The sequence below is a fragment of the Diuraphis noxia genome, unplaced genomic scaffold, assembly GCF_037042655.1.
Source record: "Diuraphis noxia isolate RWA-SAM2 unplaced genomic scaffold, SU_Dnox_SAM2 contig0003, whole genome shotgun sequence".
Taxonomy (NCBI): Eukaryota; Metazoa; Arthropoda; class Insecta; order Hemiptera; family Aphididae; genus Diuraphis; species Diuraphis noxia.
In genome coordinates, this window is record NW_028301713.1 from 8,744,095 (window position 1) to 8,769,478 (window position 25,384).

Sequence of the window (25,384 nt, forward strand, 5' to 3'; positions counted from 1 at the left end):
AATTTGGCAATTACGTTCTTTCTACGTATAGATGACGATCTGCAACGTAGTCTTTTGCACTGGCTTAATATGAACATGTATGGGAAAAGAACGATGAGAACACATTAATCAATAAAAAAAAAATAATAATACATAATATTGTTTTCGATCCCACGCGCTCTTATAGTCTTACATCATATTATATATAATATTATGTATAACGTATTGATTAATTTTATTGTATTATTGTGGCGGTTGGACGTCAAAATAAAATTACATTATGTATATACCTACGATAAAGTTCCTATACGATACGTGCAAGTTCCTGCAGTTCACTTAATATATTACACACATGAAGTTAACATTGAAATACATATAATATTATATATGTTAGCAATTTATACGGAATGCTTGGCAAATCAAATTAAGCCATCATCAGACTTTATTCGAACGTCGTCTGCCTGACAATATATTTTCTTGCAGGAAATCGGTTTACAATATTGTAGATAATGTTTTTTTTCTTGCATACGGAATATTCGTATAATATAATCATAATATTCGTGTAAAATATAATATATTATTGTCACGAAATACTGCAGGAAATCGTAAAAAATTCACAAAAAATTAATTTTATCAAGAATCACTTATATACGAGTATATATAATATACATATTTACTTAAAAAATTTGATGTACCTAATAATAATACTTAATTACATAGGTGTAATTTGGTATACGAAATATTAATATTATAGTCTGTAGTCCACGTTATTATATGCAAATCCAAAACGTGAACTTCGCGCAGTATTTAACTCACGTCTTAAGTTTCTCATAACAATATATTAGAAAATATACCTATAACTTTCTGAATAATAGTGTTGCAGCGCAACTATGATAATATTATATTACATCGATTGATCGGTGCGATATCCACATTGTACGTACGAAATCAGCTACCGTTTTCGATCATTTTCGAAATCTATACACAGAATTTCTAAAAACCGTGAAATCGACGATACGCATCACAGCTACACAAGTCATAACATTACTATGGAGAACATAATATTAAATCGATCTATAAATAAACCTCTATCCGGATATTGGCTGATAATAAATTGTACTGAAAACATGACAGCTGATACAAACCGGCAGCGGTGTGAGTAATAAATTATGAATTATTTAAGATTGCCGTTTCGAGAGAGAGAGCCCTAAACATTAATATTTTCAAACAATTGACTTTAAAGTTTAAACTGTTTTTGTTTTTGTTATTTTTTTTTTTTTTTTTGTCGAAGTCATCACGGAGTCGCTCTCATCGGTCATTATACGCATCAAGTTCACTTGTTCACAATTTAAGTGATAAATTAGTGTGACTTTTTATAATACAATACACGAATGTGATATTATATAATTGTGCTTGGAACCCTACTTTATAGCTTTTAAAATAACATGCAAGTCATCGATATCGATGTCAAATAAAATGTCACGTGACAAAATGTATCGATTTTATAGATTGCAGTGTTTACACACGCTGTGGCGGATATAATAATATTTATGCACAGAAAAACAAACAAATTCTAATCCCATCGACTGACTGTCATAACTCATAAGTATATCGACGACCAACCCACTGCATGTCTGAAGAAAGTGAGAAGACTGATGTTTTTCAAGTGTGATATTTACACTCGCACACGAATTAACACACTTTTTATCATAGCACATTTTTATACTCGTTTAGAAAAACTTAATATGCACATTGCACAATGCACATGCATCTAATAATAATGATGATTATTATTATTATTTATTATAATGATCATAAGCTTTTTGCGTGCGCAAATAATTATAAAGACTTATACCAGTGGAAAAGTTTTTTGCGAAATAATGATAAAATCCGTGACAAAGTTTCTTGGGGATACGAATTTTGTATCCTATAATTATAAATTAAATTATTCAACTATTATTATTATTATTATTATCGTCATGACATCGTTGTTATTATCATTACTGTATTATGTAGTAAACGTACACGCTTATGATGGTTGTGTGCTCATGCATTTCGAAAGCCAAATCCCACTCGAAACTTTCAGTTTTGCGGTCCAAGTCGAATCGATTTCAATGTGGACAAAACATTATTATATACCCAAGATGGTACTCTATAAATGTACTATGCAGTTACTCAGCGTAGGACCCGCGATATTCGTTTTATCTCGTCGGACTATCTTTCAACTGAAACACCAACAGCAGCCGCGTCTTGCATCAGCGTAGTGTCGCTTGCCCAACATTAATTCAGCTAAAATGTCTCATCAATTTTTTGTCACCCGCAAAAATCTAGACAGCGAAGAAGAGTGGTTGAAAAGTTTTTGTCTACCATATATATTGACACGCGTTCCTGCATAAAGCCAAATCGTTGAACATCATTTAATTATTTAAGTATACAATATTAAATAAATTATATTAAATTATTGATTAGAAATTGTTACCATCAAATTGGGTTTTCTGTAATCAACACACGCGCAAACGGCGATCGATATGGCTTACCAGCATATTATACAATTAGTTTATAGCTTAGAAAATTAAATAATAAAAAATAATGATTTACGTCAACAACTGAACTGTCTAAAAATCCTAGCAAAAGATAATTTTAATAAATTTAATTGGTTATTTTCAGTAGGGAGACGTTCCTCTATTAAGTATATATTAAGAGTTGATAAATTTACTAAATTACACACAATATTTCAGTGGACAAAACCGTATAATATTCTCGTCACGAAGAATATCTGCAAGTTAAACAATTAAAATAATATTCTATGCCAAGAGATTTAAATTTACATCACGATCAGTGGCACTGGGCTCTAAAAAAAGTACTAGCTATTGTCAAATTTATTTTCAGAAGGTATACCCACCAAAAATATTCAAACCAAGGTTATTATTATACTATTACAATACTTTATGACGATACTATCTGTAGGTACGTTATATGAGCAGCCCAAAGTTCCTTATCATGACCATCAGGGACTAAGCTCCTAGGACCACCCTCCCCATTTAAGCTATTGATTTAACAGAACTTGTTTTGTGATTCGGCGCCGCTGATCACGATGTGTCCACTCGTCTAAAAATAATCCCACGATAATAGCGTATATTAATATGTCGCATTAATCGTCACCGTCATCTGACATTTTTTTAGAGTTTTACGTCTATTTTTCGAGTTGTAATATGGTCGAGAAATGAAATAAACGGTGACAAATCAAATTATAAAATTACAAACGAATCGTTATATAAAACAAACATTATGAGAATTCGTTTAAATTCAGTACGTTTAAATAGCATATTTTCTTTCCATCGAAAATGTTCAAACGTAAAAATGATATTATTCGAGAAATATATTAATATATTATATACTATAATTACTTATTTCGTTAATTCACGAGTAAAAGAAAATAATATGGTTATAGAAATCAATAATAACGAAAATCGGTCATATTTAGCCATTTCAGAACTTTTTTTTACAATAAATTCGGCGTGACCGACATGACGTGTTCTTTGCCAGATTTTGAAATGAAAACTGTGTACCTGTTTGCATTAAATAATGTATTTATAGTATATCATTATGGTATTATACTATTGCAGATATATATATATACGTTCTGAAAATTATTATAATTTTTTTTTTTTGACCATAAGCATCCACAAATATGGTCATTGGCATTTTGTGGCCTGTAGGGTTAGAGGGGGGTTGTTATGGTTCATTGAAGAACACGCGTGTATGTGTGGGTAAGAATACGTTGCTAAAATCCAGGTGGTCACCCATCCGGGAACTAGCTAGTAGCTACGCCGGCGGATGATGAGCTCAGAACACGTTAGAGACTGAGGGCAACCACAGAGCCATACCTGCAGGGATCCCGTTATTATTACTATTATTATTATTATTATTAATTATATGAAAGTATATGGCGCGCGTAAAAGTCACAAAATATTTAGAATTTCGTTCTAAAACCAATTCTGTGTATGATATTTAATATTTTATCAAATATTATTATTATGAGCCGCTGACAAGTACGCCTATTACAGCGATGTATAGTTAACGATTTATGACAGAATTACAACGGTTGTTTTCTTCTCGTCCTTCGTGTCACCGGTGTGCGGACCTGCGAAAATCGCTCGGGCGGAAAACGCGCACCTTATGAAATGCCGGCTATGTGAGTGTGTGTGTATAATGGACGGTATTAAAAAGTCGATTTCGAGAGAATAATAATTGGATTTAGAACCGTTCTATAAAATCCCGCGTAATTATATAGGTAGGGTTATCTTAACGGCGTCCTCTAATTTCCTAGCCGAAAACGTTAATTATTTCGCAATGATAATAATAATATAACGTCCGGATTGTTTATAGTGATATACTGATATGGACGATAAATACAATATAGATTATTCACCCCCTGCAGTAGCTGGTATATACCTAAACGATGCGATTTTTCGTCGACGCAACAAGCTCTCAAGTTTCATGACTCCGTGGTGCAGTTTCGGGAAAATCGTTTTGTTTTCGAATTCGATTGGACGCCCGTCAGCTGATGACCGTATTTACTGGGAAATCACCACTCGACGTAGTGGATAGTCGGTTATTATTAATGTATTGAACGAACGTAATTCGGGATATTTTTTATGATTTATATATATACTTCCGGAGTATCTCACGCGATGAGTCGTCGTCTACGAGTATATAGTATGCATAATATACATTTCTGAAAAAATTAGTTAATTTCGATCGACGATGTGTACAGTTCGATGCGGCGATGCTTCAGGAAAAATTAGTGACGAGAAACGAGTTTAAAATAACCCACATGAGCAACATATAACGTTGACCCACAACCCACCCATCACCCTTCAACCGACGACCAATTAATAAACACAGTACTTTTAACATTACTAGCTGTTATTACTGTTTACGTACTATAATTATTATTTAGTAATCATTTTTCTCTCTCATATTGAGCACCCACCCAACCATCTCTAAAAAATTCTGTCGACGAGCAACTGTTTCTCAAAACCATGTTCGTTTCGCCTCCGGGTAAAAGTGTAAGCCTTCCTTATTGTTCCGGGTCTGCATCGTTTTCCAATAAGTTGCTGATTTCTGGTGACTTTTTTGAAAATAATTTACAAATCGAGAGTCAATCGGTTTCCAGTGTTCTTGTATTTTAGTGTTCCGGATATTTGACCTGCAAGTACAAAACATCATATATAATCATCTAAAATCGAATGTTTTTCGATTTCACTTGAACTAAACGCTGTCTGACCACTTTTTGGCATCTTAAAAAAAGATAATAGAATTAAGTTTAACTGGAAGACCGGAGGGGAGAAGTCGCCTCCTGGTGCGGCTTCAATTCAGCTTTCAAATCACTCCTGGGTTGTGGTCATATAGTTAAATTGTACTGAAGAGTAGGTAGGTCACGAAACTATTTTGTTTTCAGATGGTGATGACAGTGGTGGTGGCAAGGGGGTGGTGTTTTGGTGTTCTCGCGAGGCCGTCGTACACGCAGCTTTGTGCGATTTGTTTTCGCGAAATTCGATTTCGGACCTCGGGGGAATATCCTCAGCCACCGCCGCCGAATTCGCGACCCACCCTCTATATTATATTATTATATAATTATTATATACATATATATACGTGGACCACAGAATTGTATCGTAGTAATAAATACGCGAGTACAGATGCGTATAATATGATGTGCTGTATATGTATATATAACACGCACACTGCACACACAGTATAGTACTATATACATAGTATTATACGTCCGCTCCATTTTTCCCCTTTCCATTTTAATTAAAAATTGCCGCGATGGGCCGTCGTCGTCGTCGTTGTCGGTTTTTTTTTTTTTTTTTGATTACACGGCCGTGTCGGGAGTATAAGTCGGGCTGCGAAATTTAATAAAAGGTTTTCCGCGCGAAGAAAACTCATTAAATGCGCGTCGTTATTATTATTATTTGTCGGTTGACGAGTGACCCGCGCCAAAAATATATATATATATACATAGAAAGAGAGAGTGTGAGTGAGCAGTATCAACAACTTGTTCTGAACCTATATTAATATATATAATATACAGGTAGACGGCGAAACGCGAAAGCGCACCTTTTTTTTCGATAACTTTAAAACGCAAAATGAATTTGCACTTTTGTACCTTGGTAGTTTTATTTTTGCGCTTTTGGGATGCGTTTGGGTCACGTTTTGCGCTGATGGGCTACAGCACAGGTAGAGAGTTCTAGTTCAAATCCGCGAAACGGCCCCGATGATCTTTCGAGATGTAATAATTACTGCGACATGAAAAAAATAGTCGACTTAACCGAAAGGCATTTCAGCATTTTAAATAACTAAAAAATTCTTATAGGCGGCGACCGTAAAAGAATATTATTTTAGTAGTCCGTTCGCAGAAAAATAATTAGATATTGGATTCATGGTCAACTACGGCCAGATGATATCCCAGACGTCATTATTGGACCGGAGCATGCAGGAGCTCCTCTTTGACGGCACCGTCGAGGAGACGGCGGATAGAGGCGTGTCGGCGGAGAAGCAGAGGATTGCGTTCGGCAGGATGGTGGAGAAAATTCTCGGGCAGAAAGAGGCTGCTGAGCGAGACAGGCAGGCAAGAGGTGTATGGGTAGGGCAGATGCGCGTAGCGGTTATGTGGGTCGAAGGCCATCTTTCAGGGTGGTTATAGAGGCCCCAACTTCAATTTTAGTCGATGGTGAATAAACATTATGGGACCGGGTGATGTCAGGAGGTATTATTTTGAACAGTTCACACCCGGTCCCAGCTTTTTTGTCGTAAAAAAAAAGGACCTATATACATGAGTTATTGATAATATTTTTATGGTAAACGGTTGATCGATCGTAATAGTAAAATAATACGATTACAATACACGAAATTGAATAAAGCCATAAATTATAAATGCCGCTAAAAATAAAATATGGACTTATACAGTGATCGTATACATGACGTGAGAAAACAATAACTCGAAAACTGAATACGACAAATCACACTTTTTTCTTTTAGAATAATATTCAAACCCAACAGCGCATAGGTAAAATAAACCAAACAAAGTTGAATCTAAATTTGCATTGACATATTATTTTACTACCGACCAAAATATTCCATCGGCTGATAGTTATTAGTCTGTTTCGATTGAAATTACAGTACGAAATCCAAGTAATAATAATATACTACTCATCTGTATTTGTACCTTATACCGCACGATGTTTAATATGGGTAACTTACCTATAGGTACCACGTAGGTACACATTATGTTGCTGATAATTGGGTGATAATAATTTGTCATCGATCGATTGATGTGGAATTCGTGCGTGAGTGGAGTTCAATCGCGTGTTCTCGAATGTCTAATAAAAACGTACTTGACAATATTATTATAATTTAACGTCACAACAGTTGGTAATATTATAATGATATATTATAATATAATCGCGATGTCATACGATGTGTTGTACACCTGCCGCGGTAGAGCAGCTGCCGGATCGGCGGTAAAGTGTCATATTATGTTTATTATTTTGATGTTTTTTTTTTTTCTGTACAAAATGGTGAAGTGATTTTTTTATTTTTTATATAAACTCAAAGTACTTAATATATCGCGTAATATTATGGCGACGTGAACCTAACGATCGTCCATCACATTGTAACTATAGATGTCAAATATACGCTGCGAATAGTACGGAAAATCTTCAAAAACACAACATAGATCTGTATCTTGGTCCCGGCGAAGAAAACATGCACTGAAGCAATTTACAAATTTTTCCACCACATTGATTTATACCACGAATATTGCAAATATTTGTAAATACTTGATTTCTGTTCACATATTTGTAGGCCGATAATCTCAAGACGTGGAAGCCTTTATCTTAAAAAAAAAAAAAATTTAAAAAAATATTGCATACAGCTGAAGGCTGTCGTGATATAGATATTTTAATATCAAACAGTCACGTATTATCTGAACCGCGACCCGCAGTTGCCACACTCATTGATATACTCATACAATGATGATTTACGTCAAACAAACATATTATATATTTATAGACACTTCGTATTCAATTTTAATCTCTATCACGGTTATATATATATATATATATATATATATGTAGAACTGGGTTACTATAAATAGTTGTCGAAGTGTTGCGAGAGTATTGTTATTAATGTTATTATATTCCGTCTTTATATTATATATAAAGCGAATAATGTACAATTGAATCTAACGTCTAAGTCTACTCGACTTGGTCCGTCGATTTCGGATAAAATGTGATATTTGAATCATGATGGTCTCATTCGTTATTATACGTATTATAATATTAATCCCATCAAATGAAACCATTCATATTTCATAGATTGGAGATGGAGGAATCGTGTTCAAGTTTCCACTACCCGAGACTTGGTAGGTAAAAAAAAATCACATTCAATCCATATACGTATATACATATTATATACTACATCTAGAGAACATTTTTAAAATTTTTGACATTGTGAAATCTCACAAAATATGTCTTATCGGTACTTATGCAACGATATAGGTGCCTGATTTTCGTTTTTAAATCAATATTATAGGTAGTATTTTTTAAATTTTTTTTTTTGTTACTTTAAAGACTCGACATTATAGCAAGCATTTTTTACAATATTACTGTTACATTATACGGATACTATACCTTATAACCATATAGAATTTTACAATATTATATTATGATTTGAACTTATAGTATATAGTACAATACACACATACATATCGTATTTATATGTCACATCCTACCAAGTGGGTACCAGCTATATCGCGACTACGGGCTTAAAAACGCAGAGGCCGGTTTGGCGGTTTCCCCACCGTTTTTACAAGCGGAATGACATCGTTTTTTTTTCGCGACGTTTTCACCTACGCTCGGAATATCCTATAAAATTATATTATTCGCGTATTACGCTGTGCATACTATAATAATATATTATACACTATCGACACTCTTGCTATATTATGTATATACGTGTCGGTGATGGTGCTGCGGCTGCAGATAACGGCCGCCTGCAACATCCTCGCGATAATAATAATACAATATATTTCGTCACCCACGCGAGTACATGTATACGATACTAATAATAATAATAGTAATATGATGATGATGATGGCGAACTGCTGCAGAGGCAGTTTCATTGAGTTAAGGTTTTTTTTTTTTAACAAATTGTCCTCGAAACGCGTTTTAAACTTCAGTAATTAAAGTTTATTTATTCGTATGCCGTATACGTTATATGGCGACGAAATTTAACGTTTTTGTTCCATTCCCCCACCTGCCACGTAACGCGTTGATTTATGGACAAATTTTTGTTTTATTATGGTAATTTTTTTTTCGATTAAACGACGGCGTAGGAATATTTATATTTATACGCTTCGTAAATATTATGTACCTATCTACATTTCTAGTGCATATTTTACATTGAAATAAATTAACTTATTTTCATTTCTAGTGCATTTAGTGCATATTAATCCTATTATAATATAAAAACATACTATTAAAAAATTATTACACTTTTGCATATTTTTAAAACTGGTAAAATGGAATAAAATATAATATAGATCATCAAAACAATAAATATTTTTTTACCTGAAAATTATTTAAATAAACTAGAAATATTACCTATAATGAGTAATGACTGTGATATTACGATGATCTTCTGGAAACACTCGTGGAAACAAAATATAAATGGATTATATTTATAACAATCGTGTTAGATTTATTTCTACTCCAACAGAGATTATGACCGATGTAAACTCCAATGAGTTTTAGATTCTGAGCAGAGTGAATGTATTTTGAAACATAAATTTGGTTTTTTACACGCACATATATATATTGATTATATCCATATTAACCTCGTAAAATAATACAATAAATACTTAAATGATATCTAAATTATTCTATACGACTATTATACTACAATGACTAGACTATCTGAAATGTGTAGATGATATTTATCGGTTTTGATAAAAGTCATAATCATAATTATGATCATAAAGAATTAACCTTGCGTGGAACTGTCCAAATTGTATCTGGAGGTCAGGGATTTTTCAGTTGTTCGTGTCAAAGTGCTTGTCAAACCAAAAGATGTGTTAGTTTTAAAGGTAGTCTAAAATGTAACAGTCATCGTTGTCACAATTAATTTTCCTGCTCTAATAAATAAAAAATGTTCACAATACGGTTAATAAATTAAGATGATATAAATAAACTTTATTACTATATACATATAATTATTTAAGTTGAATTTATAAGGGTAGAATAAGTTGTTAAATGATGTATTACAGTACACAAAGTGAATGACCACTTTGTGAAAAAAATTGCACGATGTTAAATTTGAGTGACCATTTCGTGAAATATTTTTGAATTTCGCAAAGTGTAAAAAACGTGTTTCCATTTCACGAAATGGTCATCTTTTCATGAAAAGATCGATTTCTCGAAGTGGTTACGACATATATATATATAATATATATATATATATATATATGTATGGTAATACTTGTTGAGCATAATATGATAATTAATATTAGGTATATAACTCAACTTTCATAAAACATGATTTCGTTCTGTACAAAGTTAATCGTGGTTTTCAACAAACAGTTGTATACACTGTGATCATAAAATAAAATATTGATTATTATGTCAAACACAGTATTATTACCGTACATTATTACATTTCAGACACGACTGGTGGCAGACTAAATTATTATGATGATGCCTATGTATATATTATTTGCATCTCGTACGCTACATTGTATGATGATGTTACATTTATACCTATTACAATATCATAATGTACGTCTAGCAGCCAATAATACAACAATGACATGTGGAAATTCGAACATAATATATTTTAACAGTGCGGCAACAGCTGCTCTAAACGTTAATCAATTTTCTGGTTTAATACACTCGAAACCGTTTTGGGATGCGATTTCGACTCGTCGCGGTTGGTACACGAAAGTTGTATTACAATAATAAACGCATTAAGCCGGCGTAGAGAATAGTTTTTAGACTCGAATATACTCGAATATATCCACTGCGCGATCGACGTCGTAAAAACTAAACTGAAAAAAAATTTAAAACTAAAATCGTAATATATTCCTCCCCCCCTCCCCCCCCCACACACACACAGATATACGAATCAGCTAAATCACAAAAAAAAACGTAATAATGTCGTCGTCTCGCGTGAACAACGAGTAGATCGTCAATAAATTATATCAAAAGCACATTTATAAAGCATCTCGAAGCTGCAATAACAACTTTCGATCGAACAATCATGATGGCCGACACTAATACGGTCAAGTCGAGACGAACAACCCTAAATGAATACGATCACAAACCGCGGTCCCGGTTTATCGTACAATCAGTCGGTATAAGACCGTAGCAAACACAATTTTTTTTTGAGAGGGATGGGGTGGTTAAATTAAATAATATTTACATTAATTTAGATAATTAAAAAAAACCCAACTAACATATAAATTAAATACCCTCTTACACGACCTTAAGTCGGTTTGTATAAAAAAAAAGCCAGACGAATATTATGATAATTTACCAAACGTCGAGCGCCACAACAAGAAACGACGATGGTTGCGTATTCAGTGATATCATCATCATGATTGGCACGTGGACACACGTGGTCGATGAAGACGGGACATGACGCAATAGAGAGGAAGATCACAAACTGGCCACTTCCGTGGACGATGGAATCATGTGGGTGGATCATCCGATAGGCACAAATAACAAGGGTTGGATGGGGAGGGGGGGGGGTTAGAGGCTTGGCCACCCAAAATTGTATCACTTGAAGTGTGATAACTGATAACGATTTGTTCATCACTCTGTAGTACATGCAATGTTGCAGGGCGTGTCTTGAATTATCGTTAATTGTACATTTTGCTTTTGACGTATACATATTCACGAATAGGTTAGGTTAGGATAGGTTAAGTTGGGTTAGGACAACTTTTTTTTTGTCTGACTGAGGAACGTTATACGTGTCTGTCTGGGCCATAAATCATAATAAACATATGTATTTAAATACAATAATTTTGGATTAACCCAACACGACCTCACTTGTTGTAACTATTGCAGTAAGCGCTAGGAATAAATTAATTTTTGTTATTTACTATATTAGGTCATTATAATGATATTATTGCTATACAACATAGGTACGTACATGGTATGTATATTATGGTTTTAAGACGTCATAATTTTTTGACGATACTATGGAATAAAAAATAACATTGACATTTGGATTTTATTTTGAAACGTGCAGACATTTTTCCAACTAATATTCGGTCGTCCCCCGGTCGGGCCCGTCGAATACGTTCTGCACTGCGCACATCCTCTCTGTATATACGCTATCTGGAAATATTAATAACTCTAAGGATCCGGACGACCGATATTTTTGGGAAATTCATCAACACCGAAAGTCACTAGACAAGGCACGTATAATCCCGTGACTTTCGTTATGCTAAGGAACTCTCCGCGGCCGAGTAATTTTCAAAAACTATTATTATACACAACGCACGAGCGGAAGGCTGTTCGGCGCGAAACCCCAGCTGGGAACACATAAACTTTCGACATCATTAATTTCTACAAACTTATCGGAATCTCTAATCAAATTTAATATTATAATTAATGGTTAATTAGATGTGCACATAAAGCACGCACATACATATTTATTGTGTGTATAATGTTACTACGAGATCGTTATTATTAGGGAACGGATTTTAATTTAAATAAATATTTTTATGTAGTAATAGCATCGGAAAGTTTTTGATATATACGTATGTACCTATACGTTTCATTTAATTTCAAGTAATTTGATGCTACTTTTATTTTAAATATTTTTAAATATTTTAGAATAATTAAATTCTTTTATAAATAAATACATATTAAATTATGTAATATTGTAGAATTGTCATGTATATTTTAACTATTTTACAAATAAATATACGAATTCTGTATTTTAATGTATTATTGAAGAATTTCCGTTTTTATTTTAGTATTTTACAATACGATATGCGATACGATTAGGTCTCTGTACTGTACGCCTTTGATATCAAACGACAACGATTCGATATCTTATCTAAGTATTAGGTAGGTAGTAATTTCAGTATACGAGTATATGCAGTCACTTTTCGATCAGTATTCGTATGAGCGTTATTCGATCACGTTATTTTCGTATTGTGTCCGTTTATGTAGTTACCTATATGTCATTTCTAACTGTTTCCCACATGATTCAGAATAAATTGTTAATTTTTTTTAATTTTTTAATAATTTTATCTTATTTAAATATTTAAATATTATACATTTATAAATAAATATTTATTAAGCAATAAACAAATATATATTTAAATATTTTTGATTTTATATTAAATTAAAATCCGTTCCCTAGTTATTATACTACACACTGACAATAATGATATATATATTTATGGACGAAGATGCGCCGAAGTTTTTCGCATTCCCGCGAACGGTTTTCTCAAAAAATATGTCCAGAATAGTATTTCGGTTATTATACTGCAGCGTGTAAATTTACCATCAATATTTTTTTCTTCGATTGACCAATAATTATAGTGCTGATTATTGAAATCGTCAAATGATTTTAACCTAACCTATTTAAGGACTATACCTATATATTTTGCAATTATTTAGATTTTTTTTTTCTATATTTATACCATTTACCTACAGAGCGACCCGTGGTCCGATATAAGCAGAGACGGATTTACACAATTGCCGCCCCTAGACAAATTTTTTTGGCCGCCCCATGACGAATTAGTAAAAAAACAAAATAACAAAATATGTAATCTATGGTTAGTATTTAGATAATAGATAATATACGTTCCGGCAGTCGTTCGATTATTTACTTGGACGTTTATTGTTATGTATTAGTATTATAAAATAATGAAGAAATTATATTAACAAGAATATTATGTTATACAAATATTAAACATTTTCATTTTTCATCCTTCAAAGTAATCACCGTACATAAGAAAATCAAAAAGAAACCCAGAGTATATTTTCAATAAAATATTGGCCTAAAATGGCCGCCCCTAAAAATTTGCCGCCCTAGGCAACTGCCTACTTTGCCTGACGCTAAATCCGCCACTGGATATAAGGATTATAGTCGATAAAAATGGTTTCACAAAATAAGTGTAATATTAGATATAGTATTTTCTATACTCGGTGTCGATTTTAGGAAAAAAATTTTAATGTTTATAATTAGATATTATTTATTAAAAAATTCTTATAGAAAAAGCAGCATATATTTCCCGAACTCAGTATCGTGGAACTAATATAGTAATCCGCAATGTACAAAGTTAGATGATTCAAAAAAACTACTTGTTTGGATTTCGATTTTTATAAAAAAAAAAAAAATGTTCAGAAAAATCATCTGTTTAACAGACTACAGTAAAAAAATTGGTTTTAATTTGAAAAAAAATGTCTGACTGACCGCAACTCCATAGTCTTTGAGTGGCGTGAAAAAAAAACATTCAAAAGTATTAGGGAAGTGCATTTAAAAGTTTGAAAAATCAGAGTCAATATTCATTGTTAAAGGAAAACACGGGGATTTAGCTGTGAGAATCACTCTGTATGTTATTATTATGATTCTCGGAGGGTGTAATATTATGGCCACGTGCGCACGCTACGGGCACGATAGCTAATAACTAGCGATGAAAATATCATAATAATATCATCACGATATTTTAATAGATTCGTCGGATCGAATCAAACGTCTCGGAGAGTACATAAACGAAAAAAAAAATAATAAATAAACGAAACGTAAGACTTACATATTATTAACAATATTTACATATTTTACATGTTTAATAACCCGTGACATTAATGTGCGTCGGCCGAACAAAAATACACGCGCATAAAGCACACATCATACACGTGCGCATTATATTAGCTGGTTTTTATTTGGGAGATTTTTTTTTTTTAAAAGACTTGAACCTCGAGGCAGATTTTTGTAGAAGTCGGTCGTTAAGCCTGCAGAATATTATAAACACGCAGTTTAGTTTTGAGCGCGATGTATACAAATGTGTATAAAAGGCCGCTGTTTTTTTCCCGTATATTTTTTTGTATTCGTCCGTCGTATTTATTTAACTGCGACATTCTTTAAAATTCTAATGCATTTTAACGTTATACATAATATATTATATTATTATTGTGCAGCGCCGCTGTGGACCTATATACCTTTTTTTTTTTTTTCCATGGTATCGAGAACCGGAGCAGGAACTGTTTGCACATTACTTCCACTGGACCTATATACCTATACCCACAAACGTTTCACGGCATAATTTATGGATACGAATCATCGTCAAATATAAACTAGCTGGCCCACATATTTTAGGTTCTATATTACGATAATTTATACGTATATATACTTTTTTTTTTTTTTTTTTTTTTTATTCATAAAGTTTTACTGACGAATGTCATCTTAACTTACTGTTAATAACATTATTTTTTTTAACATTTAGAAAATAAATAACAATTAAAAAAAAAAAAAAAAAAAAATACATTAGTGATATAAGATACAAATGACTACATATATGTAATATTATAATAATATTATAATATTATAATTTCTTATTAAATTAAATTAAATTAAATAAATTAGTTATAGGCGTTATAGCAACAAGTCGTGTGGACGTCCACGCTTGAGTCGGCGTACAGAAGGAGGGACACTTAGTTTGTAATATTTCGCACTGTGAGCAGAGTTGATGTGGCCGAAGAAGTTGATTGCTGATTTTTTTATGAACTCAACTATTGTGGGTAGCTGGAAGTCTTGATGAAGTGCATCGTTGCGTACAAACCATGGGGCATTAGAAATGGTTCTCAGAACTTTTGATTGAAAGATTTGTATTTTATGTATGTGGGTTTTTGCACAATTTCCCCACACAGGGGATGCGTAAAGAAGTAATGGTCGTAGTATTTGCTTATATAGCATAAGAGAGCATCTCCAGCTTAATGCAGTTTGACGGTTAATCAACGGGTATAGAACTTTTAGTCTTTGGTAGCCTTGTTGTAATTTGGAGGTGATATGAGGATTCCAGGTTAATTTCCTGTCCAAGATTACACCGAGGTATTTGATATTTGGTGACCAAGGAATACTATTACCGTTCAATTTCAAATTTTCAGGAGTTTTGGGGCGCCGGTTGGAGAAGAGTACCGCTGTACTCTTTTGAGGGTTTAATGCAATTTTCCATTTTTCTCCCCATTTTTGGATTTCATCCAAGTGGGCTTGAATATTTTGTGTTAATGTTTCAACGTCCTTAGCGCTTGAGTATATAGCACTATCATCAGCGTATAGTGCTACTTCAGTATTATTCGTTGTAGGGAAGTCCGAAACGTATAGATTAAAAAGTAATGGTGAAATTTTTGAACCTTGTGGTACACCTGCGTTGATTTGTTTTGTTTCCGAAGTAGTATCATTGATTCGAACTTTGAAGTAGCGATCAGAGAGGTAGGATTTAATTAGATAATATATTGCAGTGGGAGTGTTTAATGTTTTTAATTTATATAAGAGTCCGTCATGCCATACGCGATCAAAGGCTTGGGCTACGTCTAAGAAGGCAGCACCTGTGTGTAGTTTTTTTTCAAATCCATCATTTATATGCTCCGTTAGTCGTAAAAGTTGTTGAGTAGTGGAGTGGTGAGATTTAAATCCAAATTGGAAATGCGGAATAGCATTTATTGCATTTAAATAACTGGTAAGCCTTGAGTGAATAATTTTTTCAAATATTTTTGATACTGAGGACAGACGTATATATACTAACGCACATTATTATTTTACACTGGTATACCTACACGACGGTAATATCATTATACCTATTAGCGCTCTAACGTGTGATAAATTGATACGAATACATACACGCGAGTTCGTCCATTTAAACGGCCGACGGCATTTAATTAATTAAAGTTAACGTTTGGGATTTTAATAGGTAGGCACACGTTCCATGATTGTAAATATATTTATTTTAGCCAACTCGTTTTGAATGTTTTTGTACTTGGACTAAGCAGTGTTTTATTGTTTTAATAAATTATAGGTCACGTCACGTGACAATATTTTACTTACGTGCGATTGTATATTATTATATTAACATAAAATATTATGACGGCGGAAAGGCCAAGGCGTGATCATGTGACTTCCTAAAATGCATTTTTACTGCAGGAGAGACTATACGATTTCAAAAATTATCAGAGGAGGGTAAAATTCGATTGGTTATGCTCGTTAAACACTTATTTTTAATAAATAATTATATACCTGCAGTAAAATACGAAAATTAATGATTTTGTTTTTAAATTAGTCATTATGCTCCAAGTAAACGATATATGCTGAGAGTTACAGTTTTTAACCTATATATTGATATTTATTGAGAAGGTGGTTTGATATTTATGTGATCTTCGTGGTTACGTCAATTTTGTATAGTACAATATAATGGTGGGTTAAGGGAGAATAACATTAATTGATTGAAACCTGCAATTACATGTATTGTCAAATAGGTACGTTGTGACTTATTACATTATTTATAGCCATATTATGTTGCTGTTGTGGGCTACAGTGTTCTTAATTTTTTTTAAATTTATAATGAATTATATGATCTATAGAGAGAAAAGAAGTATAATAAAGGATGTTTTATTTCAAATTATAACGTGACGGATTGTGTGACTTGATGAGGGAAGAACCAACTAATAAAGACATTTCGGCATGAATTACATTTTTAATCTTGAATTAAATTAACTTAGCTTATTGGTAGTTACAAAACTATTTAAGTTACGTTACATGGAAAAGGTTTATTTACGTGTAATTTATGTCTATCAGCTAAATCCTAGGTTTTGATAAAATTGAGTGTTACATCACTTAATGGCCTTTCCACAATGAAATTATAAAATATTAATATGATATACATAACATCAGCTGTTATTGCGATAATCAATATTATCGTAACCACAATTAGTTATTTGATGAATTTTAGTATTTGCTTGTCAGTTGTCTCGTCTTGCCATCTGGTAATCGGTGGAGGCACCAATTCGAAAATGTCGTTTCGATTTCTGGAAATTTGTCTGTTCGATGAGGAAGTTCTTTGCACGTAAAGTAGCCGTAAATCCTTCTAGCCGAATCAGGAGAAGCTCGTCTTTTTCTATTAAAATTGCGTTTCTTCTAATATCCGTCAATTACACTTCAGTTATTATAGGAAAGTATAGTTTTTTTTTTTATGTTGGCTACAGCTATTTCGTTAAGATGTAGCAAGGTATATTATGAATGTACTTATATACTTACCAGTTTATAAAAGGATATTATTTAGATAGTAAGCTTTGGGAGCTAATCGTATTATAACACGTATATACATTGTAACGATATAATATTGTGTTTGTATAACATTATTTTTACATATGTATTAATTGAAATTTCGTCCCCAAATAATTTATCAACTCATCTATCGTCATACATACAACATAAAATTGTCTTAAAAAAAAAAAAAAACAATATGAATAATTTTCAAATAGAAGTTCATCGCACTCCCTCCCTCCCCCCCACGAAAAAAAGGGGGACATCTCGTACGAGTATGTGTTATGTATAATATACAATACAAATATTTTGGTTTACTGAGTATTATACGCTCGGTCGAATAAGTTATTATAGATCGATGAATAATAATAACAACACGATGTGCGACGAAAAATAAAAATATTTTTTGTTTTTTCCTCTCCGTCTCTGATTCTTGGATTCCTAAAACATAAGATTTTGGAGACACGAACAATCCGATTGCGTAATGCATAATAATATGTATATTAACGACGACGAGTTGCATTATGGAGGTGTACCATAACAAACCATAACGGCTTTACGTCTTTACACCACGAGTGTATAATTATATTATCTCCGGAAACGTAAACCGAATCGGCGAGGCCATCAAAATGTGTTACAATCGTGAACGTCAGCACACGAAAACAATGTATAATATATTAATATATACAGGTGATAATTAACCAAACATGTTCACCACCCACTTATTTTTCTTTAATAACGAATTAATTCAAATTATCATGATTTTTACAAGTCTAAAACGAAATATTTCATGATCATATTATTATATCCAAACGAGTACTCAGATTTACTACATTATTTATGAAGTATCCCGTCGTGGTGAGACAAAAAAAATTAATTTTTTTTTTTTCAAATGGTATAACCAACTTTTTTTACTGTGAATCGTTAAGCATATATGACTACTTTGGGGATGCAGACGGACTTAAATAGAAATGCCACGAGTAGTTTTGTATTTATTTAACTTTATCTATTAATAGAATAATGTTGGTGGTCCACATCATAAAATGCTTATGGAATATATCAATGGGCCGTTATAGTTATAATCTGATGATGAAAACTTGCCTATTCAAATTTATATGAAATTTAAGATAGCTATTTTATAGAGTTTATTTATCGGAACATAATGACGTTTCAACATTTTATTTTCATTAATTTCCTGATTTCTAATATTTTTTCTAGTTTTGCAGAAATAAAAAATTTAATCATAACTAGTCATATTAAAGTCGTTCGGCTGGCCGTACGAGCACGCGCGTGACACGATGTTTCACATGTTTTATAGCACTATACGGTGTTAAATAATTCGCTATTTTTCTGGAAACCAAAAAAAAAAGTTATAAATCAAGAAATTAACGAAAAAGAAATTTAGAAACGTCAATATTTCCAGAAAAATAAACTCTACAAAATGGTTATAGTGATTTTTTTTGGAAATAATTAGATAAAAAATATATTTTTAACATTTACCAAAACATTTAAGCATGAAATAATTAAAGAACTTACCCCTGTGAATTTCTTTACAAAACCAGAATTTTGATATCTCCATTATTTCGGGAGATAACGCGATGGGTAAATCTTAGCGGCACACACCCTCTTGTATATGTATACCATGTACCTACGTATTTAATAAATTATTATTTGTGTGTATAGCAGCACTGTGATAAGAACAACGTGATAATATTATTTTAGTATTGTTAATTTTGAACATCGTTGCGTATTATAATAAATCCAAGAATATAAAATATTATTGTGTTTACCATATTATTATACTCCTACGCGCAGGAGGGTTTGGAAATAATGTTGTACAAACGTATTAATTAAGTTTAGCGCTAAACTCTATACACATGCCTAACCCACTTTCACTTTGTGCGAATTCTCCTACACTTGCATCCCCTCGTGACCACCCAGACCCGTAGTCGTATTAAGACCAACAGTTGTACCTATACATCATTACATCAGTGACTGGTAACCACGACACTCTATACGGGCTGACAATTCGCACATAATCATATTATAACAGCGAGAGAATTCTAGTATTTATACAAAACCACGGCAATATAACTTCGCGAACAGCAAGTCTCGATACGGTTGAGTCGTCTTGCGGGTATTTGAGTTACTCTATTAATAACCAGAGAGGGTGTGAAAAGCAAAAAAAAAAAAACGCGCATACATTATATAGGTATCACGAGTTGTGGTGTACAATTACGATCTTCGTTGTCCGAACGTTACGACGAAAACAATACGATATGCCCATGAAAAATATTTATATTTCAAAAATTATATTATTATTATCGTATTCTTCCAATAAGATATTTCACTTTGTAAAATTATAAGCAGTTATGATATGTTGCGATCAAAAGGAAGAAAAACCTTAACATAAAAAAAACCCTATGGTTAGGTATAATAATGTTATCACAGATTATTTTATTATTATATATATTATATATTATCTGTGATATTATGTTATAATAATAAACGTATTTTTTCTGAATACTTATATCATAGCACTCAATCTGCAGTAGGTACTTGTAGATAATATTATGAAATACGTGAAATAAACGCCATCGTATACTATTTTATTATATGTCAACCAAAATAAATTATATATTATGATTTTCGAGTCGGTTGACAGGTCATTAAAAATTATTTCAACATAACTTTTTGTTTTATTTTCATCTGGGCTCTTCCATGATGTTAGACTCTAACAGTTAGAGCGTGTGTGATGAGGAAATAACAAGTACCTAATGTAACCTCATCTTGTTAATCGTTGTCGAACAGTTGACAGTACATTATGGAAATCCATGCAATGTTTGCGCCTCCGAACCGTGTAAAACAAAACCGCAAACACTGGTCCAAACTAAAACCTAATTTAACGTCTGGTCCAGAAACGCGGTATGAACCGTTGAACACGTGTCACGTTTCTTGCCGTTGCACCATCATATAAATGCGCAGTATATAATATAATATAGTTGCCAAAGCGTAACCACGCGAATGGTTAATGGTTAGTTCGGTATCACACCATCGCGACGATAATATATTAAAAAGAAAAATGAAAAATACAACAACGACAACCATCATAATATAATAATATAATATATCGCCGAGGTCGTGATGGCCGAAGACGGACGGACGATTAAAATGTCGATTTCCGCGGCAGAGTGTTTTTTGCAGTATTTCACTTCACATCCTTCACACCGCACCTCATCAGCAACCGTATCGCTCTAGTCGTACAACTGAGGCCGTCTCCCCGGAGATGTCGTCAAACGATCCATAAACTCCAATCCACTCTACTCTCGTGCGGCGATGTTCACACCGCTGCTATAAGGTAGCGACGGGTGGGGCGGAGATCCCAGCGGGAAAGTGCGAAGAACGGACCCGTTTTCCCGTGCGTGACATATGGAAGAGGGTAGGGGAAAAAAAAGCGCGTGGCAATTTATCATTATTCGCTCTTTTCTTTCCTGCTTCCCACCGCGTGCACTGCAAGCCACTCGTGTCTTTTTTCGCTCATCTCCCGACTGACCGACCGACCGATCGACCTACCGACCGACCACCCGACCCATGTCGACCGACCACGACAGGACATAATATATAAATTAAAATCGGTTAGACTTTTCGTCAAGGGGGGAGCGAGCGAGTCGGTGACATAAATTGATGTTGGCCAGAGTTTTGGTGGCGAGGGGATCGGAGAGGGGAATGAGAAAAAAACTAAGGATAATGCAAGTTTTGCGAACCCCCCTCCCCAACCCCATCCGTCTGCCACCGAGGTGGTCCCGGACTGGACTATGTTCGGTCCGCGGCCGAGACCCGACCCGACCCGACGCCGTGCGCCGAGAAAACGGTTATACGCATTACATTAATAACGATCGTCCGTCGTCGTATTCGCGCAGACGACGAGAAGGAGAAAAAAATGTGCACGGAAATGTCAGAACTCCCCCCCCCCCATCAGACATACCGACCGAAAAGTCACCCGCCACAGCATCAAACGAGTGATGAATTGGATTTAATACGCTCGCGAGGTACATTGTGTTTCAAAAGTCGAAAAAAGGTCTGCACCAGTACACATCACAATGCGATATATTATATACATCCGTGTGCGGTTTTCCCGCGATATTTTTGCACTTTCGAAGACGTTTTACAAACTTTTTATCCTAAACCGAAAATCGTATACGGAGTGATTAAAGTTTAAAATATCTTCTAAAATTATATATTGATATAACCCTTTCAGTTCACATTAGCAATCACCGACCTTAACGGTTAAAAAAAAAAAAAACAGGGGATCGAAAATCGATATGGTGATTTTCGATCCACTGTTTTTTTTTTTTTTTTTTTTTTTTTAATCGTAACAGTTGAACGCAAACTCCAAGACGAATAATTCATAAGTCATAAAATACTATTATATCGAGTGAGAAAAATATAATATTGTAAACGTTCATATAATATTCCATCAGCATATATTGTATTCTGCAGTTAACGTTAGTTTCGAAATTCGCTTTGAAGTACGTACGGTGAAAGTTTCGAATGTAACTCGTTTTTGGGTGGTTCCCTGCGTAATATATTATAAGAATTCGAATTCAATAATAATAATATACATTATGGTTGTACACAGAAAACGATTATTTCCGTGCCAGGTTCTATTTCTAAGGATATTATTATCGTATGACATTATGTTATGAATTTATGATGATTGAATAACTATTATAATATACTTACTTGACATAAAATTGCAGTCTGTTGAACTAAATTTAAGCAATAACTTCTCATACATATTATTAAATTAAAATATTACGTAACATTTAAAATATGTAGTTTGAATTTTGATGACTTTTTGTTGGTATAGATTGTTCCCTTCGACAACCTGACAAGTACATATTTTGATATTTTTCTGGGTGACCATCTCAAAATTCGGTATCCCATTTATTCCCCGCACGGAAAATAATAATCTGATTTTTGTAACATTTTTTCCATGAAAACGATTTCATGGAAAATCAAGTCTTGACCAATCCGGTTGTTGCAGCAGGCCTTTTTTTTATTAGAGAATAAGACGCCGCACCGGTCTAGTAGGTTCAGTTTCGACCCAAAAAAACGACCATCCGAGTAACAAAATTATGTTTTCTAGACCATTCTCGGAAACAGACGACTTAACGGAAAATTGTCAGATTATTATGTACCTACTGCGAAAATTGAACAGGAATGGTTGAGACGCAATTATAAAAACCACATTCAACGACTTCTGAGCAAGTATATGAAAAATACTCTTTGTTGAAAATACGAGTAAGTTATACACTTATACACCTAATAATATACGACTATACGTAATAATATGGTGGTTTTATTTTGAAAAATTACTTCAAAAGTGTCAATAAATTATAGAATATACCTTAGAAAAAATTTGTTGATAGGTCGCACATAAGACCAGAATCTATCTGGCTACCTAATATCATAATGAAATTATAAATTTTTCGATTTTGATTTTGATTTGATTAATTATATTATATTATTCCTGTTGACTTGTAAATACTGACGCACAATATAGAATACTATTATTATTAATAAGAATAGTTTCAATCCTTCGTGGAATAAACAGCATACAAAATAGGTTAAATATTTTTGAAATGTTATGGAAAGTAGAAAACAATGATAATACATATTATTATAATAAAATATGGAATATTGGGATTTTTTAAATACTATAGGTTAATATTTGTTTAACATCAATAAAATAACTTAATAACTTAAAAGTGTGTGGCAAAATTATAATTATTTAACGTTCCGATAGTTTTTTTTTTTTTTTTTGTCATCATTTAAACTTTTAAACGGCTATGAAAAAAATAAATTGTGCTTATGTATTTTCGTCGTTTATACATTTCTATAAGAAAAATAATTTATGAGAAAAATCGTAGATTAAATGTTTACATTTTTGACCAAGACGAAAAAAATTACAAGCATAAATTGATAAAAATTGACTAAATTTTAAATTTCAAAATATGAGTAATGAATTAAGCCTTATACGTATTAAATCGTGTAAATAACTATAATATTGTCTATTTTCCATGATAGTATTCGTATCTTATATAAATAAAAAAACCATGATATATTTAAATGACATTGTATTTGGAAAATGCTAATTAAAATATGATGAGAATGTCCTGCGCGTGGTTATTTCCATTTAGAATTTCAACAAAAAAACAGAAACTATTTTGTTAAAAACTGGTGTTGTGTAAATCTTTCCGTTTTCCCGCTGTTATATTTTTAAAAATATATATTTATGTTCCCTAGTTTTTGAGAATATTCTTGGGATTTTATCTACCAAGGCATCAACTAGATAACATTTTCTAACAGAAACCACTTTCAATATTGTTGATTGAATATTTTTTTTTTCTCTAACAATTGAAGACGGACACAAGCAGAAAAAAAAATACGTACAATATATTATTGTAAAACTAATAAATTCATCGCTCAGTCCAAAATCTAAAATGTAGTCATGTAATAAATGTAGTGTGTTTTATAGCCTATAAAAAACAGTCGTATAAAAATAAAAATACTGGTGTAACATTTCATTAGCTTCTTGCTTGTAATATAATCAAAAAAATAAAACTGTTCAACAATATTGACAATTATTATAATACAGTGGAAAAATAAGCATACAAAGAGCAGTTGAAATTTATTTTGGATTCAATTTATGAATATATTATTTTCATTTTAACGATCGTCAATTAAAAAAAATATTTTTTGAGAAAAAAATCATTATCAGTTAAATTCCCTAATTAGTACAACATAAATAATTTTTTTATGTATCTTTTGACAGTCAAATAAGGTTATTTTTCTTTTCATCAAACACCTTTAAGCAAAAAAAAAAAAAACGTTTACAATGTTGTTTTAATTGATTTTTGTGTAACTAATTGTAACTTAATTCTCAAGTATAACATTCCAATTAGTTGTAATTTAAGAGAAATATTCTTAGACTTTTCCATTTTCCACGCCACTAGACAGGGATAACAAATTTAAGTGTGATTACATCTAAAAAATACTC

The 25,384-nt window shown here is 32.7% G+C and overlaps 1 long non-coding RNA gene across 1 annotated transcript in view; it reads left to right on the forward strand.

The window, feature by feature from the left end:
• Positions 1-23,619, forward strand: part of LOC149056668 (uncharacterized) — a 33,406-nt gene extending 9,787 nt beyond the window's left edge. The window contains exon 4 of the long non-coding RNA XR_016191064.1: positions 23,471-23,619. This is a non-coding gene — a long non-coding RNA (uncharacterized LOC149056668). The remainder of the gene's footprint in view (positions 1-23,470) is intronic.
• Positions 23,620-25,384: the final 1,765 nt, after the last annotated feature.